We start from the raw sequence: 20997 nt of genomic DNA, 5'->3' as shown, positions 1-20997 counted from the left end.
AATGCCATGGGATGGCAGGGCTCACCTGTCCGGCCCAGCTATTGCAATAGGTGTGTTGTACCTGGGACTTTCAGCAACACAGCTGGTGCGTTGAACGGAGCAGCTGCTGTGCTGCATTTAAGTGGCTGCGAAGATTCCCTGAAACTTGGGGGAGAAAGCAGGGATGTGTTATTAGAATTCAGGGGAAGAAGCATCCCTTCACTCAGAGTATTAATAATATACTTAGCACTTGTGGAGGGCTTTTCACGTACAAAGTGCTTGACGGCATTGGGCCCAATTCTCCAGTTCCTTGCACCTTATGCAGCCACTTACACCGGTGCAAAGGGGGTGTTAAAATGCTACCTTATCAGAGTGGTAGCAGTTACATGGACTTTGCCCTCACATTGCCTGGTGTAATTGACTACACAAGGTGCAAGGCAACAGTCAGTCTTGCCCCTTGATTTCAGTGGGAATGGGGGTGCTCAGCAGCTCTGAAAATCAGGCCACTTCTGTTTCTTTTGGCACCCAGCTTTGAAGACTTTCACCTAAGTCACTTGCTTCAGATCCCTGGGGAGTTAGTGTCAGCAGTGGGATTAGGATCCAGTTCTTCTTGCCATCCCTTGCTCAGCCAGCTAGACAGTAAGCTAAGGATGCAGATTCTACCAGAGTGACTGCCCTTCATCTCAGGAGGGGTTGCTTTTTACAATGGCTGTTTGGAATTAGGTACCAGATGGTATCCTGGCATGGAGGGCACCCTTCTAAGATCTGGAAGGGATCAGTCCGGATAGGTTTTGCAGTGGAACGATATGCTGCAGTTGCTGCATGAAAAAGTCCAAAGCCTGATCTTTAGCACAAACCTTCCCAGCACTGATGCCACGAAGCACGCGGCTGAGATCCTGCAGGAGTTGATATCTCTGGGCTTTGAGGAAGAAACAAAAAGCACGGTAGTGAGTTGTTGAGGAGAACCAACTGAATATGAGAGTCGGGTGGGCAGCTACAAAGAGATAGAAAGTGAAAGACTTATTAAGCAGTGCAGGCACACAGTCTGGTCCAGAAGGGTGCTGAACCTCTTCCATCAGGAGTTAAGGGCACCCAGCTCCTTGAAGAATCAGATTTATATACCTGACTTTTCTGTGCTTTGCTTATAATGAGAAAACCCTGAGGCCAGGCTGTTCTGCCCTAATCTTGTGTGAGAAAGCCAAAGAAGAGCCACTGTGTCCCTTCCCAGCCTCACCTTTCTCCTCCTATATAGTAATTTCACTGTGTGCAATGCTTTGTTCTGCACATACGTTTGTTTAGTTCAACAGCATGGTTACCCCTGTTAGAATGCGGGTCAGTTGCAATTATTTATAAATCCCTGTTGGAGCAATTATTATTTCTCTCCACAAAGGAGAGCCCATTCCAGGTGGATTTTCAGGCTTTAATTTGAGGAGAGCAGCAGGTTCTTTTCATTCTCTGCGCTGAAGCAATTATATAGCATTGCTTGCCCTGAAGGATCCTAACAGGCTTTACAAACCAGGAGCTCAATTTCTCCACAAAGCCAGGGGCAGCATGGAGCTGGATTGCTCCAGCAAGCTCTCCGGGAGGTATTGTCTTCCAACAGTGTCTCCAGCAGCACCCAGCTGCTGCTGCAGAGTGACCTTCCTTCTGTGACCGGTCAGCTCTCCTGGTTGTTTGGAGGTTGGATCATGACCTCACCTCTCCTTGCCCCTTTTGGTTTCCCAAAGCTAATAGCCAGGAGCAGCCCCTGTGCTCAGGGGAGTGTGACTAATTCTGGCCATTCCCTGCTCAAGGCGCACAAGTGGCTTGAATCATAGAATCATAGAATATCAGGGTTGGAAGGGACCCCTGAAGGTCATCTAGTCCAACCCCCTGCTCGAAGCAGGACCAATTCCCAGTTAAATCATCCCAGCCAGGGCTTTGTCAAGCCTGACCTTAAAAACCTCTAAGGAAGGAGATTCTACCACCTCCCTAGGTAACGCATTCCAGTGTTTCACCACCCTCTTAGTGAAAAAGATGATCACGGGTATGGAAAGGCTCCTTGCACCCTCCTCCCCTTTGTGCACTGTCTGGCTTCATGTCTCTCTTTATCTTTATCTTGCCCACCTACAGCCAGATTCCCAGCAGATCTCCACTCCCAGGTGAGTACCTAAATCAGGGCATTGGTAGAGCACTTTTGAAAACGTGGCTCTTATTTAGGCACTCCAGTCCTGTGCACCTCGCTATGCCCATGTGCCCCAGCTGCTGTAGAGGCTGCTCAGAGTCTCTCTGCACTGGGAATATTCCTGGGCATGTCTACACCGCAATCCGAGGGGTGATTGCAGCATGCATAGATACACCTGTGCAAGCTTTGATATAGCTAGCTTGCTAAAAACAGCTGTGGCAGCACAGACTAGTCGCCCGAGTACATACCCAGGGTCTGGGGCAGACCTATACCCTGGCAGCTAGCCTGTGCTGCCGAGGCTTCACCGCACTCGCTATTTTTAGCTAGCTAGCACAGCTTGAAGCTAGCTTGGGTATGTATACACATGCTGCCCCAGTCTCTTCCAGTTGCAATGTGGACAACCCCTAAAACCAGTTAGCAACTGGCTAGAAGAACATTGGCACAAGGGAACAGGAAAAGGTTCAGAGAAGAGCAACAAAGATGATCACGGGTATGGAATGGTTTCCATACAAGAAGAGACTAAAAAAAAGAGTTGTTCATCTTAGAAAAAAAAGATACCTAAGGGAGGATGTGATAGAGATCTATAAAATCATGACTGGTGTGGGGAAAGTGAATAGAGAAGTGTTACTTACCCTTTCACACAATACAAAAACCAGGGTTCACCTGATGAAATTGATAGGCAGCAGATTTAATACAAACAAAAGGAAGTACCTTTCACACAACAGACAACTAACCTGTGGAACTTATTGCCATGGGATGTTGTGAGGTCCAAATATATAACGTGGTGTGACAGGGTCGGGCTAGATGGCTATAGGAGAGTAGTAGAAAGCAGATATATTAGCCCCAGGCTAAGAAGGTCCCTTTTCCCTGAATAAGGTAACAAGGAAGGTTTCAGAACAATCAGGAACCTTCTGGAGACAATTAAGACAGGCTGATTAGAACACCTGCAGCCAATCAAGGAGCTGCTAGAATCAATTAAGGCAGGCTAATCAGGGCACCTGGGTTTTAAAAAGGAGCTCACTTCAGTTTTGGGTGTCTGTGTGAGGAGCTGGGAGCAAGAGGCACTAGGAGCTGAGAGTGAGAATGCGGACTGTTGGAGGACTGAGGTGTACAAGCATTATCAGACACCTGGAGAAAGGTCCTATGGTGAGGATAAAGAAGGTGTTGGGAGGAGGCCATGGGGAAGTAGCCCAGGGAGTTGTAACTGTCGCACAGCTGTTCCAAGAGGCATTCTAGACAGCTGCATTCCACAGGGCCCTGGGCTGGAACCCGGAGTAGAGGGCGGACCCGGGTTCCCCCCAAATCCTCCCAACTCCTGGTCAGACACCGGAGGAGTTGACCTGGACTGTGAATTCAGAAAAATGGCCAAGCTGAGGGCTGCCGTGAAGCTCCAAGGCGAGCAAATCTTCCAATAAGCACAAGACCCACCAACATAGAGCAGGAACTTTGTCACACATGGGTTCAAAGAAGAACTGGATAAGTTCATGAAGGACAGGTCCATCAGTGGCTATTTACCAAGATGGTCAGGGAGGCAACCCATGCTGTAGACGACCCTAAACCTCTGAGTACCAGAAGCCAGGAGTGGAAGACAGGATGAGTCTCTCCATAATTGCCCTGTTCAGTACACTCCCTGTGAAGCTCTGGTACTGGCCACTGCTGGAGACAGGATATTGGGTTAGACGAACCATTGGTCTGACCCAATAAGGCAATTCTTATGTTCCTTGTGATCATTTTGGAGCAGCTGTAGTTGTCTCCCTTGAAAACTAGTTCTTTATGGTTATCTGTTATCTGCTGGTGTCCATAGACTGAGTAGCCTCATTCTGTCTCCTGTCTTTAGTTGAGTTCACAGATGGGCAACAGGGCTGCTCTCCTTCCTTAGCAAAACCATGGTGGCTGTGCTCTTTTCCTGACAGCAGACCAACAAGACCCACCTCCCCATCACTATTGACAATGGCAGCAAAGCCCCTGGGGGTAGAAGAGTGGAGAGGCTGCCATCTCCTACCTGCCCCAAGCTGCAGCTCCGTTGATTCCTTAGCACCATGTTGTAGCCATAAGTGCATTCACAAGAGTCCACTCATGGATCCAGCTTTGCCACGTGTAAGGACAGAATAAATTGGCTCCAAAGGGAACAAGCCTAAGAGGATGGATCTAGACTGTTCTCAGTGGTAGCAGATGACAGATTAAGGAGTAATGGTCTCAAGTTGCAGTGGGGGAGGTTTAGGTTGGACATTAGGAAAACCTTTTTCACTAGGAGGGTGGTGAAGCACTGGAATGTGTTAGCTAGGGAGGTGGTGGAATCTCTCTTTTAAGGTCAGGCTTGACAAAGCCCTGGCTGGGATGTTTAATTGGGGATCGGTCCTGCTTTGAGCAGGGGGTTGGACTAGATGACCTCCTGAGGTCCCTTCCAACCCTGATATTCTATTCTATGATTCTAAGCCTGCATACAGCATAGCTCGGTTCTCCCCTTCCCCCTCAGGCTAAGAAGCAAATATCCATTGTCAGGAAAAGGCAATGAGTTAAAAGAAAAGGGTCTAATCATTAAACTGAGAGTGCTGGGTCATGTGTACCCTTGAGAGGACGGTGGCTGGGAAGTATCAGCACTTGTGTCAAGGTTCCTTCCCCACTCTGAACTCTAGGGTACAGATGTGGGGACCTGCATGAAAGACCCCCCCCTAAGCTTATTCTTACCAGCTTACGTTAAAACTTCCCCAAGGTACAAACTTTTACCTTTTGTCCTTGAACCTTTATGCTGCCACCACCAAAGTGTCTAACAAAAATAACAGGGGGAGAGCCCACTTGGAAACGTCTCCCCCTCAAAATATCCCCCCAAGCACTATACCCCCTTTCCTGGGGAAAGCTTGATAAAAATCCTCACCAATTTGCATAGGTGAACACAGACCCAAACCCTTGGATCTTAAGAACAATGAAAAAACAATCAGGTTCTTAAAAGAAGAATTTTAATTAAAGAAAAAAAAAATCACCTCTGTAAAATCAGGAAGGTAAATACCTTACAGGGTAATCAGATTCAAAACAGAAAATCCCTCTAGGCAAAACCTTCAGTTACAAAAAGACACAAAAACAGGAATATACATTCCATTCAGCACAACTTATTTTATCAGCCATTTAAACAAAACAGAATCTAACGCATATCTAACTAGATTACTTACTCACTCTTTACAGGAGTTCTGACCTGCATTCCTGCTCTGGTCCCGGCAAAAGCATCACACAGACAGAGCCTTTGTTTCTCCCCCCCTCCAACTTTTGAAAGTATCTTGTCTCCTCATTGGTCATTTTGCTCAGGTGCCAGCGAGGTTATCTTAGCTTCTTAACTGTTTACAGGTGAAAGGGTTTTTCCTTTGGCCAGGAGGGATTTAAAGGTGTTTACTCTTCTCTTTATATTCATGACAACTTGTCTGAATGCAGGGGTCATTTCAAGGCCTGGCGGGACCCGAGACTTGCCTCTAAATATACCTGGAGGTGGCAATCGGAATTAAAGGGAGATCATTTTAATTTCTGCCAGATTTGTAGACATCAGGCTCAGTTCTCCATGGCACCTGCCCCTGAGGGGAAGGGAGTGGTGGCTTTTCAATCCTTCTAATTTCCCCCTCCCCCAACACACCCTGATCCTGGGGCTGGTGCAGTTGCTGGTGTCACTTAGAGCATCCTCAGGACTGTTCTAAATTACACTGATGGGTTCCCGCAAGCACAGTGCACACTTGCCCTGTCCTTCCTGCCCATCACAAACCCCTCTGCTGGGAGGCACCATATGGCAGTAGCACAGTGATGGCTACCTGGCAGTTCCCCTGTGCTGGAGGAATTCTCAGCTGCCCAGTATAGAAGCCACCTCTGCACTGCCAGACCTGGCCCATCAAATCCTTGACCTGAGAAGTTAGGTAGCCCCTTTATTTTGGTGTAGATTTTTTTCTTTTTTAGACTCTCTACATTTTGAACTTTTAGTAAATACAACAACAGTCACCGCTGGGAAGAAATAAGGGCCACTTTCCTCAGGGCCTGATTCTGTCCTGCAAACTCTCACGGAGGCTGTCTCAGGCAATGGGAGCTTTGCCTGCCTGAGGAGGGGAGAATCTAGTCCTAATCTTTCATGGTTAGAGCTCAGCCAGTGTTGCAAAGTTCCAGTCCAGATCTGAACTCTCCCAAAGCTACACATAATCCTGCCTCAGTGGGGGAGGATGGGCTAGCTGACCCTTTGAGGGCCCTGCCAGCTCTGTACTTCTGTGCTTAGGGTGGGAGGGCAGAGGAAGACTTTGAATCTGGAGGTTGGCGTTAAGCCCATGGCAGAGACAGAGGATAGCCACAACGTTTGTACCTGGACCTAAGCTGTCTCAGAGATAAGGGGTGTTTGGATCTGGGGTTTTGGTTTATGTGTGTTGTCTATGCAGTTAAGTGCTTCAGGGCAAGGACTGTCTCTTACTATGGCTACGTCTACACTGGGAGGTAGGGGTGTGACTCCCAGCTTGTGTAGACATACTCCTGCTAGCTCTCATCAAGCTAGCATTCTACAAATAGCGATGTAGCCACAGTAGCACAGACAGTGGTAAGCAGCCGCGCAGGCGAGCCACGCCAAGTACCTGCCCATGGTGTTCAGGCGGGTTTGTACTCCGGACGGCCACCCATGCCACTGCTGCCCAGGCCACCATGACTACCCTACTTTTTTTTAGCACGCTAACTCAATGAGAGCTGGTATACATCGATGTGAGCTGGGCACCCCATGCCCAGCTCCAGGTGTAGACTTACCCTATGTGTGTGTTCTGTTCTTCGCACAGTGGGGCCCCCTAGGCTCTACATCGTGGGGACAACTCATGTCCCCGTCGCTGCTCTGGGTTCTCTAAGGAGAGGCATTAGTCATCTAAGTGCACTGATTCTTCCTCATTCTTGAAATCAGCACGTGGGCTGTCTTCTTTCCAAGAAGCAGCCCAGTGCTTCTCAGTGTCAATTCATTGCCTCAGTCTAAAGAGCGGCACAAACAATCTGTGTAATTAACTTAGTCCAAGCCGTTGGGAACAATTCAGAATATTCACAACTCTATGGAAAAGAATCAACCCTCGATGTAATGGGTCAAATTCATCCCTGGTGAAATCCACTGCACTCAATGGTGGTACAGCGAGGCAAATTCTATCTAGATAAATTCTTATATGGGCCCCTATACCCATCAGATCAGTGCTCTTCCTACACATCCATGAATTTATCCACCCAGCACCTCTGTCAAATGCTATTAGCCACATTTTAAAGATATGAGAGTGAGGCACAGAGACACAAGTGTCCAAGGTCACGCAGGGAGTCTCTGACAGAACCAGGCACTGAATCCAGTTCTTGATTTCCTGTCCAGTACCTTAATGTCCTGGCAATTCTTTCCCTCTGCCCTGCTGTACCCTCTCTGTTTTCCTACTGTAGTTAGTTTTGTTGTAGTTTTACTGATGGGAATAGGCAGTGAGTTGAGTCTCAAGTTTGTGTAGAATAGTTTGTGACCTGGCCTGAGGACTTCTTGACAGCAACAGAGTATGTGTAGCCAGAAGATGGAGACATGATAGTGATTTCAAATTAGGATCAGTGGCAAGTTGTTTTTCCTACCTGGAGTGGAGCAGGGAGACCCTGATCCCATCCTGAGTCACGATGTGGTTTAGAGTTTCACGTCTCCATTAAGGAGAATACTTTGGTCTTCCTGCCTCAGGAAAGGGGGACAGCTAATCTTGCTAATAGCCACCTGCAGCTGAGCATAGGACTTGCATGCTGTATGGCTCATGAAGCAAGCCAGCATGGGTGAGTGAGAGACAAGCGGAAGGAAGAGAGAGCTGCCTCCCAGCAAACATAATTCAACAGAACAATGCTTCTGCACTCAGGGAAAAGTCGCTCTGCAAAGTTCAGCTCCACTGATTCCATAAGTAAAAGTGTCTGATACTCTCAGCTACTAAACAGACCTCACCCAAGGATGAACGAACAGACAAGCTCCAATTAAAGCATATGAAGATTCACTGGGGAGAAAATATGACATGAAATGATTGTTGGAGTAAAGGTGAATGAAAATGTTGTGTAGAAAGGAAGAAGCGTATTCTGAGATCTCAAATTAGCATCAGAATATACGGGGGAGCTTCAGAAATGGCAAATGAACACATTTTAAAGCAGATTGAGTAAAACAACAGTGTCCCCTCATCTTACCTACCATGACCTGAGATTCACTTATTCTTGGCATCCATATATATCAAGCATGGGCAAGGTTTAAATTCAGGATTTTATTGCTGATACAACTGGCCCCTAAAGCAGCACAGAGAATCAAGCTCCATGCTCCATTTCAAGTTTCCATGGTACATTGCCTCTTGCAGGAGAACTACACAATCATGCAAACAAACCCTTTCGATTCACTTTTGAAATGCACCAGTTTGATTTTTCTTTTAAGTCTAGTGTTTTGGGGATCTCAAAACTTGACTGCTTTTCAATAAAACTGAGCACTTGCATGGCACTTCTTATCCCTAGAGCTCAGTGCACGTTGGAAAGTAACAGCACGCTCATTTTATAGATGAGGAAACAGAGGCACAAAATAGTTGAGGCTCCAATTTTCAGAAGCAGTATTTGATACCAATACCAATGAGCTGTACACACAGTTGCCAACTTTCATGCAGTAAATAAGTATCCCGACTTTCACGATAAGCCACAAATCAAGCTAATCCCATTTCAAAACAAGGCCAGAACAAGCCAATGTGACTAGATCCCCCCAGCATGCAGTCTGGGACTGTGGTGGGCCCGCTGTGCAGGCCTGACTCTCTCCCCACCTTGCCCCGGCTTGCCCCCTGCCCCTGCTTGCCAGGAGCCGATCAAAAAAAAAAAAAGAAGAAGAAGCAACAAGCTACAAGCCAAAAACTAGCCAACAAGCAACTCACAAGCCAATTAAGCCCAAAACAAGCCCAATTTCTATGGGTTTTTGTTGTTGTTGTTTTTTTGGCGGGTTTGGCATGTTTGTGTACAGCATGCAAGTCCTACGCTCAACTGCAGGTGGCTCTTAGCAAGATGTGCCAGCTGTTCCCCTTTCCTGAGGCAGGAAGACCAAAGTATTCTCCATAATGGAGATGTGAAACTCTAAACCACATCATGACTCAGGATGGGATCAGGGACAGGTCAGTCTCCCTGTTCCACTCCAGGTAGGAAAAACACAACTCACCACAATGTCTTCATCTTCTGGCTACACCTACTCTGTTGCTGTCAAGCAGTCCTCAGGCCAGGTCACAAGCTCTTTTACACAAATCTCCAATCAGGCACCCAGAAGTGGGACACCTGAAATGAGTTCCCACTTTTAAAAAGTTTGGCTTAAGTGACTTGCCCAAAAGGAGTCGGGGCAGAGCCAAAAATGGATTCCACATCTCCTGGCTCCCAGTTAATTTCCATTCCCCTTTTAACTAACCTGTATTAACAAAGCAACTGGGAATGAATTGCAGAAACTCCAGCCATAACTCATCTTGCTCTGCCTAGGTATAGTGAGCATATAGTAAATACCCCCATCCATGGAGACCCCATGGAACTTACTCTAGGTGCTATCTAATGAGTGAAGGATGAGTTTCAATTCCCCAGCTTAGCTCTTCGATGTTACCTTGGCAAAACTCTATTGGTCAACATTTCCTTTGCTGCAGTACTTAACAGGGGAGAAATAGGGTAGGCAATGAGTGATGGGTGCTGAAATATTCTCCTGCATTAACAAGTTTTCCCACTGAAAACTATTTGGGCCTTAATACAAGTAGATGATGCCCACACACGTTACAGTTCACTCTGCTGCTGGAAGTGCTAAGATGAGGCTTTAACCCATGCACATCCTGACCATTTGTGCCCATTTGATCCACACTGCCTTTTGCAAGCTGAATAAGGAAGTGGACTCCATTGTCCAAGACAAAATTAATCCTCTCCTTTGGCCACCTAAACTCCGATTGCAGTTTCATTAAGAGGTGGTGCTTTGCTGCTATTCCTGTCCTAAACTGTTATGTAGCATTTTTATAATACGTTAAATAGCTGCCACTTTCCATTTCACCCCAGAGGTGAGTAAAGTGATACCTAGAGAAATAAGTGCCCCCAAAATCCCCAGTTCTTGTGACATTACCTGATGTTGCACACTCTAGAACAGCGGTGCCCAAGCTTTTCAGAGTTGTGCCCTATCCGCACCTCCACCTCTCCCCCGAGCTGGGGCCGGGAGCGGGGCCATGGCTTGGGTGGGGGGCGGGGTTGGATAGGATTAAGGGGGCTGAGGCTGTTGCCGCAGGTGGAAGCAGGCCTGGGGCCGAAGCCATGGCTGAAGCTGGGAGTGGGGCAAGGGCTGGGAGTGGAGACAAGGCCCGGAGCAGAGCCACAGCCAGGGCCGCAGTTGGATGTGGGGCCACAGCTGAGGGATAACTCAGTGGTTTGAGCATTGGCCTGCTAAACCCAGGGTTGTGAGTTCAATCCTTAAGGGGGCCATTTAGGGATCTGGGGCAAAAATTGGGAATTGGTCCTGCTTTGAACAGGGGGCTGGACTAGATGATTCCCTGAGGTCCCTTCCAACCCTGAGAGTCTATGATTCAAGCCGGGGCTGGGGCTGGAGCAGATTTGGGGGTGGAGCAGGGCTGGGTGGTGCTCCCTCCCTGCCCCCCTTGGGGGCTGGCCCAGGGCCTGCTGCATTCCCCTGAATGTTCCTCCATGACCCGAGGGGAGGGGGTACCCCACAGTTTGGAGACCACTGATCTAGGGTTTAAATACTCATGTAAGCTTCTGAAAACTCCTTTTCTGATTCTCCCCTGAACACATCCCTCGTGTTCCTATTTTAGATCCGTGCAAACTGGGTGCAAAATGCTCTTATTTACGGTTTTTGATATAATTTTGCACTCCTTTTTAAACGATGATACGCAATGTTAAAAGAAACCTCTCTCACATAAATTGCCTTTTCCAGATCTTTCTATTTCCTGCCCCACTTGGAAAACCCTGCAGAATAGCATCTTTACATTTAATTGAGCGGAAGGCAGTTGCAAAATTAACCGTGATCTGAGTTACTAGAAAAAATGCAGCGGTGATGTGGCGCTTCCAAAACATCTTGCTACCATGTGGCAGCCCAATTAGTTTCACTCACTGAGTGGGGCAGGATTCTCCTCCCCCCCCTCCCCCCCCAGCAGTGGAACTTGATGGAGCAATCACAAATTCTGGATTTCCCACTGGAATATACCCCTTTCTCCCATGTTCTAGCCATGTCCACCATCAGATAATTAAGATGTTTATCTGCCGTGCCCTGGATAATTTAACCAGTGCCCAAATTCTTAAAACTTTCTATTCCCATCCCATCGGTCTGTCTGCCCTCCACCACTGTACCATGCGTGCACCTTCCATATAAACTCGACAGCAATACAAAAATCTCTACTGCCCTTCATGGCATCTCTGGCACTTCTTTGCTTTTGCAGTGAAGTCCCCTGGTCTTCCATTGTTGCCTCTGGGAAACTGGGTGGTGAGAAATCAGGTGTGATGCATGATAGTGTGTGATGAAAGATGATGTGACAGTGGGGAAGTAGCTGGATCTCTTCATTGTTCATTTTGAGGCTTTTGAGTGTTAGAAATTGTATAAAGGTACAGGGTGTTTTTTAAAAGGCCCCAAGCTGGGATTGAGGAGTTGAGCTGGGTGCTGCCCAAACTTTTTTTCAATACTTGAAAACAAAATGGTTTGTTAGACCCAAAACATTTTAAATTTTTTCTGACTTTTTGGTATGGCCAGCAAAATGAAAACTTAGTTATTCACACCATTCACTCACTTGTAATGCAGGTTCAGGAGACCTGCATGCAATTCAGACTGGAAGTAAGGCATAAATTCTTAACAGTGAGAGTAATTAACCATTGGAACAATTTACCAAGGGTCGCGGTGGATTGTCCATTACAGACGATTTTTAAATCAAGATTGGTTGTTTTTCTAAAAGCTCTCCTCTGGGAATTATTTTGGGGAAGTTCTCTGGCTGGTGTTACACAGAGAGTCAGACTAGATGACCACAATAGTCACTTCTGGCCTTGGAATCCATGAATTCCTGGCTGTGCCACAGACTTCCTGTGTGACCCTGAGCAAGTCACCTAAGCACCTAACTGTGGGTTTTGAAGAGTTCAGCATCTGATGTGCCTAAACGAGAGCTGAGTTCTTGAAAATTTGGCCTCAAATTGGGTGCTGAGCATTTGGAAAATTCTAGCCTTAAATAACTAATGGCAATAGTTCTTTGTCCTTTTTTGCTGAAGGATCTCAAAGCACTTTGCAGATATTAATTAATTAAGCCTCACAGTTCTCCTGTGATGGGTGAGTATTGCCACTGTGTGAAATTTTCAAAAGCCCCTAGTGATTTAGGGGCACAAGTCCCATTGAAAATCAATTGGCTCTGTGCTCTTGGACTCTTTTGAAAATCCTGCAAACTGTTATTAACCCCCTTTCACAGGTGGCAAAGCTAAGACAGACAGTACCTAAATGACATGCCCAAGGTCCCACAGCAAATCTGTGGCAGAGCTAAGTATAGAACTCCGAACCTTTGTCTCTGAGGGCTGGGCGTTAAACACTGGGCCTTGCTTGCCGTCTGCAGGAATTCTATCCAGAGCTTTTCACATTCCCTTGTATCTCTGACATAGTGTCCATCCCCAGACATCACCCGTTTGCTTTCCACTTTCCATTGACAAGTACATGGGCCCCTAAGACACCCCTCTATCAACTTCTCTCTGACACAGCACTGCATGTTACAGCCCTTTGTTTACCATTACTCAGCTGCCTTAACCGCAGACGTTGCCCCAGGGATATTGGTCTGTGATGGAGCTTCCTTTCAAAATCTAAGCAGATGATAAGGAGGACTTGTGGCAACTTAGAGACTAACAAATTTATTTGAGCATAAGCTTTCGTGAGCTACAGCTCACTTCATCGGATGCATTCAGTGGAAAATACAGTGGGGAGATTTATATACACAGAGAACATGAAACAATGGGTGTTACCATACACACTGTAACCAGAGTGATCAGGTAAGGCGAGCTATTATCGGCAGGAGAGTGGGGGAGAAATACCTTTTGTAGTGATATCCTTGCAACAAAGCCCGTTGCCAACTGTGTCCACATATCTATTCAGAGGACACCATCATAGGGCCTAATCACATCAGCCACACCATATATCTATTCAAGGGACACCATCATAGCATGTAACCACATCAGCCACACCATCAAGGGCTCGTTCACCTGCACATCTACCAATGTGATATATGCCATCATGTGCCAGCAATGCCCCTCTGCCATGTACATTGGCCAGACTGGACAGTCTCTACATAAAAGAATAAATGGACACAAATCAGACGTCAAGAATTATAACATTCAAAAACCAGTTGGAGAACACTTCAATTCCTTTGGTCACTCGATTACAGACCTAAAAGTTGCAATTCTTCAACAGAAAAACTTGAAAAACAGACTCCAGCGAGAGACTACTGAATTGGAATTAATTTGCAAACTGGATACAATTAACTTAGGCTTGAATAAAGGCTGGGAGTGGATGGGTCATTACACAAAGTAAAACTATTTCTCCATGTTTATCCCCCCCCACACACACACGCACACTGTTCCTTAAACATTCTTGTCAACTGCTGGAAATGGCCCACCTTGATTATCACTACAAAAGGTTTCCCCACCCACACTGTCCTGCTGATAATAGCTCACCTTACCTGATCACTCTGATTACAGTGTGTATGGTAACACCCATTGTTTCATGTTCTCTGTGTATATAAATCTCCCCACTGTATTTTCCACTGAATGCATCTGATGAAGTGAGCTGTAGCTCACGAAAGCTTATGCTCAAATAAATTTGTTAGTCTCTAAGGTGCCACAAGTCCTCCTTTTCTTTTTGCGGATACAGACTAACACAGCTGCTACTCTGAAACCAAGCAGATGATGTCAGCTTTGTCTCATGTTTCTTTTTAAAGACCTCCAGCAGGTTAGAGAGGCCTCACTGGAGCCCAGCTGGGGTGACCCCGTCAGGTTATACCAGTCCAAGTGTTCAGCTATTCATTTTTTAATCCGACTCTTCAGGACTTAACAAACCTGGGTTGGAGCCAGCTTCAGCCAGCATGGCACAGGCCAAGGGAACCCTGATGGTGGGACACCCATTCTGTGGGGGTCTCTGGTCATTCAAGGACCCACCACCACCACCTGCACTCCTCTGAGGGTTGGGCAGCTCTCCAGTGTGTACCCAAAAGTGACTGAGGAGAGGGAATGGGCAGGGTACCAGGGGAATAGCCTGACTCAGCACATCCAGCAGGGAATCTCTGTCACTGTTTAAAGATAGCTGAATTCCCAGGGGAGAGTGACCATGCATCAGGGGCAACTGCCTCCTTGAGTGCAGTGACCCCAAGTGGGACAGAAACCAGTGAATTAAGCCTTCTATCAGTTCCCTCCATGGTGAGGTGAGGCTGGCCAGTCTCTGATCCCCTCAGTACTGAGGTGGTGCTCCCCCGTCAGTCATTCTCCTGCCTTCTCCCTTGGCTTCTTTTTCAAACTGAGGCACCATATTAGTGAGTCTCCAGCCTTGAGGACGAGTTGCTGTTTTTAAAGATCTATGATATATCTTAGTCAGTATCTCTGCTATTTCATCCTTCATTCCCTTCCCAAACCTCCCCTGAACGCCATCTGGTCCCGGTGATTTACTGCCCTTCAGTGCACTTTGGTTTTTTGTTGGCGAATTTATATTTAATTTTTATATCCGTTATCATTCAGGGAGGAAAGGGAAATGCTTTGGGGGCCCAGAGCAAGAATAAAATTGAACATTTTAGTGCATTTCCTTTGTCTGAGAGATTTTGTTTGGTTTTATCTGTACCTTGGCAGGGTTTGTTTTCCCCCTCCAATTTCGAGCATCATTCAGAATAGGCTGCAGTGATTCCAGCAAACTCCCAGGACAGTAAACTACACTCTGATTAACTCCAGGACTGTAAGAACTAGCATCTGCCACTCTCACTACTGGAGTGTATAGTCCTGTTGGTTCTATTGGGACCCCTCTTCACTGAGGTACTGCTCCATGAAAGGGCAGGAGAATCTGGTCCTTAATGCAGCTATTTGCATGTGAAGTTGGGGATTATATACAATAGAGGCAGGTTTTTCTTCTCAGGTCTTCTCTCAGGCTTGATCATGGTGATTGCCTCCTATGTCATCTTGTATTTTATAGGTGTGCTTGTGAGGTAAATTGAATTTGGTTGCAGCATGAATGATGCTTTGCACCTTCCATCCAAGGATCCCAGCCCATTTTACAAACCTTATCTGAGTCTAACTCCATAGTGCAGGAGGCACAAAGAGGTGCAGCCAAAGTCATCTACTAAGTCAGTGGTAGAACCAGGGAAGGAACTCACATCTCCAGAGGCCCCTTTCTGTGGCTTCAACACCCAGCTGTCCCTCTTCCATCACATGTTTTCACATTCACACATGCTCCTTTTGGACTTTTCCCTATTTGTGAGGGGAGAATTTCAAAGGATTGGAAGTTTGCCTCAGATTAGGAGGTCCCATGGGTTTGCTTGCTTAATTTTCTGATCTAGGGAGGAAGGATGAAGTGGTTCAGCTCTTCATCCAAAATACCAATAGAACCTGCCTCTCATCCCTCCCCTTCCTCAACCTAATCCCGTAATTCTCTGCACTTCTGGGTTCTACCCTGGAGTGGAAGCAGGAAATGCCCCAACCTTCCTGTGAAAGCCTGTTCTCATGACATTTCTACCCTGCTGTTGCAGAGCTCAGGGGTTTAGATAATCATGCAAGCTTCTGAGAGGTCTTGCCAACCCATGGAAAGGTCCAGCTAATATGAATGATGGGCTTAACCCAGCTGACGTTGACAACAGCATGGCCACTGACTTCAAAGAGAGCAATATTGGACCCTATGGGTACCTGCAAATTCATAAAGCACTTCACTGTGTCCTTTAGGATGGAAGAAAGTGCTGCTATATGGAAAAATTACCTGATCTATAGCCTCAATCAATGTGGAGGCTCCATCACATACAGCTCTGAACCACTGGGCAGCTGAAGATTATTTTCTTTAGTTTGCAGTGGGATTCTAGCTCATTAAATAGGTGCAAACTCTTTATCGGTGAAAGCCCAGCAGGTTGTTACCCTGTCTCCCTTTAACATCAGCAATTTGGACCTTCTGCAGTTTGGCTGCACGTCAGAGTCTGGATGGAGTCTCTAATTAGCAAGGAGCAAGGCAGGTTTCTCATCTGGCAAACCAGACTAATGAACTGACCTTCCACTTTAACATTTGTCATCATTGACAGGGCCCTGTCCACACCTGCTGGTTTTCCATCAGGCAGTTTGGCTACCTGGATATCTTATAAACAATGTGAACAATTTTATCTGGAGTTGAATGAAAAAGTTAGTAGCCGGGGACGGTTATTTGGGGAATCTTTACGCATTTGGGGATTATGGGAAGAGAGCACTGGTGCTGATTTAATCCCTGCATTTGTACCTCTTCACTTCGCTAATCCCAGACAAAGCAGATCTGATGGGTGGGGACAAGAGAACTAATTCGATATTTTTATATAGTGAGTGAGGCACTGGACTGAGAGTCAGGAGAACTGGATTCGGTTCTTGGCTCAGCCACTGATCTGCTGTGTGACCTTAGACAAGACACTCAGTCTCTCTGTTTCCCCTCTCACCCTTTGTGTGCCTTGTCTATTTAGACTGCAGCTCCCTGAGGCAAGGGCTGTATCTTCCTACGTATTAACGCCGCACATAGCCCAGTGGGGCCCCGATCTCGGTCGCGGCCTGTATGCGCTCCCGGAACACAAATACCTAAGCTCCTCACTTGGATGCACCTCAGAAAGGGCTTGCTTTGAGTTTGGTTCTGTGAGGGTGAGATTTTGGTGCCGGGGTGGGTCTCGCTTTTTAGAAACCGTTTTGCCCATCTCTGTCATAAAAAAAAAACATTATCTGCTCTGCTTGAGCACAAGGGAAACTTGCGCAAGAGGAACGCAATGTGTGAGGGCAATGGGGAAGTAGCTGCCATGCTCTGTAGCTCTGAGGGTGTCCCTCCAGAGCAGTTGTGGGCCTGTGATTTCCTGCAGGTGCAGCTATTGGCTGTAGAATTCTTCACCTGATGTCTCCAGTAAGAACTCCCCAGTCTAGGTATTTCTTCTCATGCCTCCAAAGGGGAGAATCAGTTGCATCATGGGAGATGCAGTCCAGCAGAGAGCCCAACCCACAGGACAGAATGGGGGCACAAGGCACCTGAACTAAAACTCCCATCAAGCACCCAGCAGCTCAGGCAGACACAGATTAATATTGCAGTGACCTGAAGCAAAATGCTTCAATTCAATTCAGCCACCCAAATTTCTGTGATTTGGGTCAACCTTACACAAAATTTTAATTTTGATTTCTCACCAGGAAAATCGATAATTTCAGCAAAATTTTACTGTGGGAAAAACTTCAATTTTAGCAGAAAGCACTTTTCCCTGTGGGGAAAAAAAAGTTTTGGTGGAAAATTCCTGCCCGACTCCAGTAATCAGTTAACATGACCTCTACACATGAATTCACTTAAAATGGTGTGTTCAGTGGTATTTCCCCACAACAAGGCACTCTCACTCAACTACCCACCGTGTTCTCACTGTGTGTATAATCCATGCGAACACAAGGTAGCTGTATGTCCTCCCTGGTAAGAGCTAGTCCTTTAGACTACGAAGCTCATGCTTTGGGATCCAAAAATCCTGGATCACTGCAGGCGACACAACCAGCAGCAGGCATTGTTAAATGCATTTAATTCAACTGCAGTATATGCCGGCCCTGTCTGCTGTCCCTTGTCTGCTGAGGATTACAAAGTGTTGGATTATCCTCTTACCACAACAGGCAACAATTTGTGTTTCCTGATTCTTGTAGGTCGGAGCCGAGTCCATAAAGGGATACCTTGCCTGCTCCCGGACTGGTGACAGGAAGGATTAACCTACACAGACGCCAGACACCATTCCCGGTGAGCAACCGATCATATCTTCTGTTACACTTCAGAATCAAACGAGTGTTATCTGAGAATGTTTGCATTCTCCTGCTGACATTGTGCTGGGGAAACTGGAGGGGCCAAATGGTGGTACTCAAGGGGGGATTTAACCAGGTTTCTAGATCTGTGGTAACAACTGGTTGCCTTGATGTAAGCATCCCCGAGACCTCTGGTTACTCTAGGGCTAGAGTGTGGTTCTGACCGGCATGGTGCCCAGGGACTAGGCACAATGGAAATACTGGCGCTCAGGGGGAGCCAGAACACTGAAGGGCTAGTGCCGTTGCCCAAGAGGATGACAGGGATAGATCAAAGCCTTGCTCTGGTGTCTCTGCACTGTCCAGCAGAGCAAACTCTGCGTCCTTTCAAACAGTGGTAGAAGGGCTGCACTCCCTCTGTGTTTCCTGGAGCTCTGGTGGGGCCATGCCAGGCTGAGACACTGCCTCTGGCTCCCCGTGCTCCCACTGGAGCAAGGCAGCTCCACCATCCCTCAAATTTTAAAGGAGCCCTTAGCATTTAGGGCAATAAATAATTCAGCAATAAGGACCATCAGGAAGGGCATTTCCAGGATGTTAATGACTGACGCAAAACCAGTGATTAAGGGTATTCCTTCAGTGCAGACTTAGCTCAGGTGATGGGCACCTGGGCCACCCTAACCCGGGTGTGAGCTGCCACACTGCAACAACCTGCCACTCTGCAATGCCCTACCACAGTTATTCTGTCCTCACTGGCGCTATGCTCACCCATGGGCGACACTAGGATTTCTGGGGGCAACCCCCAGGGTTCTTTGTGCTGCAGTAAACTGAGCTGCTCTAGTGAATGGTGGGAGACTCTGTCCGTCCTTCTGGTCACGCAGGGGGAATTGTGGGAAGGCAGTGGAGGGTTATCAGCACTCGAGTGATGTAGCCTGCATGCTCTCCCCCACTGCAGAGTGAGTGGGTTACCAGCCTGAGTGAAAGCAACACCTGAGCTCTAGCCTGCACACCCAGCTGGGCAAGGCTAGGTTGGAAGCACCGTCACAGGGGGGTAAGAGGGTTTTGTGTGTGGATGGCAGGAGGGTTTGGAGCAACACCTGGGTAGAAGCCCAGGAAATGCTGATCCTGGGGTCATTGTCACTATGGGAACTGGAGGGCAAACTCCTGAATGCTCCCTCAGGGTTTTTTAGACCTTACTACTCAGACAAAGCTGCCCGTGAGGGTCTTTCATTGGGTAAACTCTCATTGTCTTTGTTGGGAGTTTTGTGTCTGTAAAAACTTGGAAAGAACTCCAGGGTTTGATCCATTCAGAGATTTGCTTGAATAGGGACTGAATGAAGACTTCAGGATCTACTCCAAAGCAACTATATTTGTGTATGCTGAGTACATGGCACTGCATGTTAACATGGCTGCGGTGTTATATTTGTAGCAGTGGCCTTTTCCCTTATTGCATGGTTGGGGTTTATGATCGTGATGAAAGGACCTCAAAATCTTCACATGTTCAGTTCAGATAAGCCCCCGAAAGTTCAGCTGCATCTCTGGGAGTCTTGAATCTTCTAAACATGGGAACAGTGAAATTCTGGTACCACTGGCTTCTGTTTGAGATGGCCATAGAACAAAAGAAACTTTTTTGTCTTGGAATACCAAGGTTCTCACACTCCTGACCCCATGCAGAAATACAGAGGTCCACGAAACTGAAAACGAACCAAGGAACAAAAAGTCATCCAAACTTTTGCAAACCTGAAATGCGGATCAGAGAATTGAGTCTGAGGGGGAAGGTTTAGAACTGTTCTAGTTTTAGCTGAATCAGTTTCTGCTTCCAGGTTAATAGAAACTCCCTTTTCCCCATACTATTAATGAAAAAGTCTTGACACAAAATAGAACTGAAAAGTTCCATTATATAGGCAGAGTAAACAAATGGCGTAAAAGAAGACCCTATTCTTCATGGATAAGGGAAATACTGTGGTGTAATTAGGCTTCAGTATGAAAATTTAAATGAGAGGATTCAGCAGCCTGGAAGGAAAGGGTAAGAATCTTTTTGTAAATATCACTACCAGCAGTTATTTAAGTTCAGTGTGACCATGTGTGCAATGAACACCCTAGTGCCTTATGGAGCTTCATTTTTCTTCACAGTATCTACTGTGTCCGGCCACTGTTCTTCTGTGCCCTGACACTGCTGAGCTTCGTAACTGAGAAGAATGGCTTTTGTCATTCTTGAGCGATGTCAGCACAAAAATCTCAGGACCTGAATGCAGCAGATCTTTGAACCGCAGAGCCCTTACCGTCCGTCGGCCTGCTGAGTTCCTGAACTCTGCGGGAAGGGGGCAGCTCTCCTGCTGCAGAGGCTGGTGTCTCTTTCATTTCTCACTCCCCAAATAGAATTCAGAGGTAGTGAAACAAGAGTTCACTCTAGACAGGCTCACGACAATGCCGTTATTCTGGCAATCTGGGAAGAGCAATGAAAATGCTCATTATTTGGAGTGTCCAGAAAGTGTTGTGAAACTACCCGCTATTCTGGCGAGTCAGAGAAGGGGCCAGAATCCCTGTTGTTCTGGCCATCAGCACTGGCTGTGAAAATGTCCATTAGCTGGTTGTGTGGATTGGAATAGTTCTCATACTGCCAGTGTTGAAGTTTCCCCGGTGAGAGTGGATGGATGAAACTCGGTCTCCCCTCTCGGAAACCAACAGTGTCTGTGAGCTCCACCACGGGGTCTAGCTGCAAATTAATCCAGACTCTAATCACTTGTTCAGGTCAGTTATTAGCCAGGGCTGTCCCTGTCCTTTCAGGATTAGTACAAAGCACTCCATAGTACTATAAGCTGTGGCCCGCCGGTGACCTTCTTAGCCCCCGAGTGGGCGAGGGAAAGAAGGGGTGTAACGTGTTTCCGTATTTGGAAACGACA

General features: G+C 47.0%; 1 protein-coding gene across 6 annotated transcripts in view; it reads left to right on the top strand.

Annotated features, from left to right (window-relative positions):
- The window catches only part of RALY (RALY heterogeneous nuclear ribonucleoprotein), a 277534-nt gene that overhangs the window by 68191 nt on the left and 188346 nt on the right, over positions 1 to 20997 (top strand). For 4 of the 6 annotated variants that reach the window (XM_073309888.1, XM_073309891.1, XM_073309893.1 and 1 more), the window contains exon 2: positions 18008 to 18098. The exons of the other annotated variants lie outside the window; for them this stretch is intronic. The gene's annotated coding sequence lies outside the window, so the exon portion shown is untranslated. The remainder of the gene's footprint in view (positions 1 to 18007; positions 18099 to 20997) is intronic. 6 annotated transcript variants of the gene reach the window in all.

Source organism: Lepidochelys kempii, chromosome 13 (genome assembly GCF_965140265.1).
Source record: "Lepidochelys kempii isolate rLepKem1 chromosome 13, rLepKem1.hap2, whole genome shotgun sequence".
NCBI classification, from domain to species: Eukaryota; Metazoa; Chordata; order Testudines; family Cheloniidae; genus Lepidochelys; species Lepidochelys kempii.
Note: the sequence above shows the minus strand (reverse complement) of the source record. Positions and strands in the feature narration are given on the sequence as shown.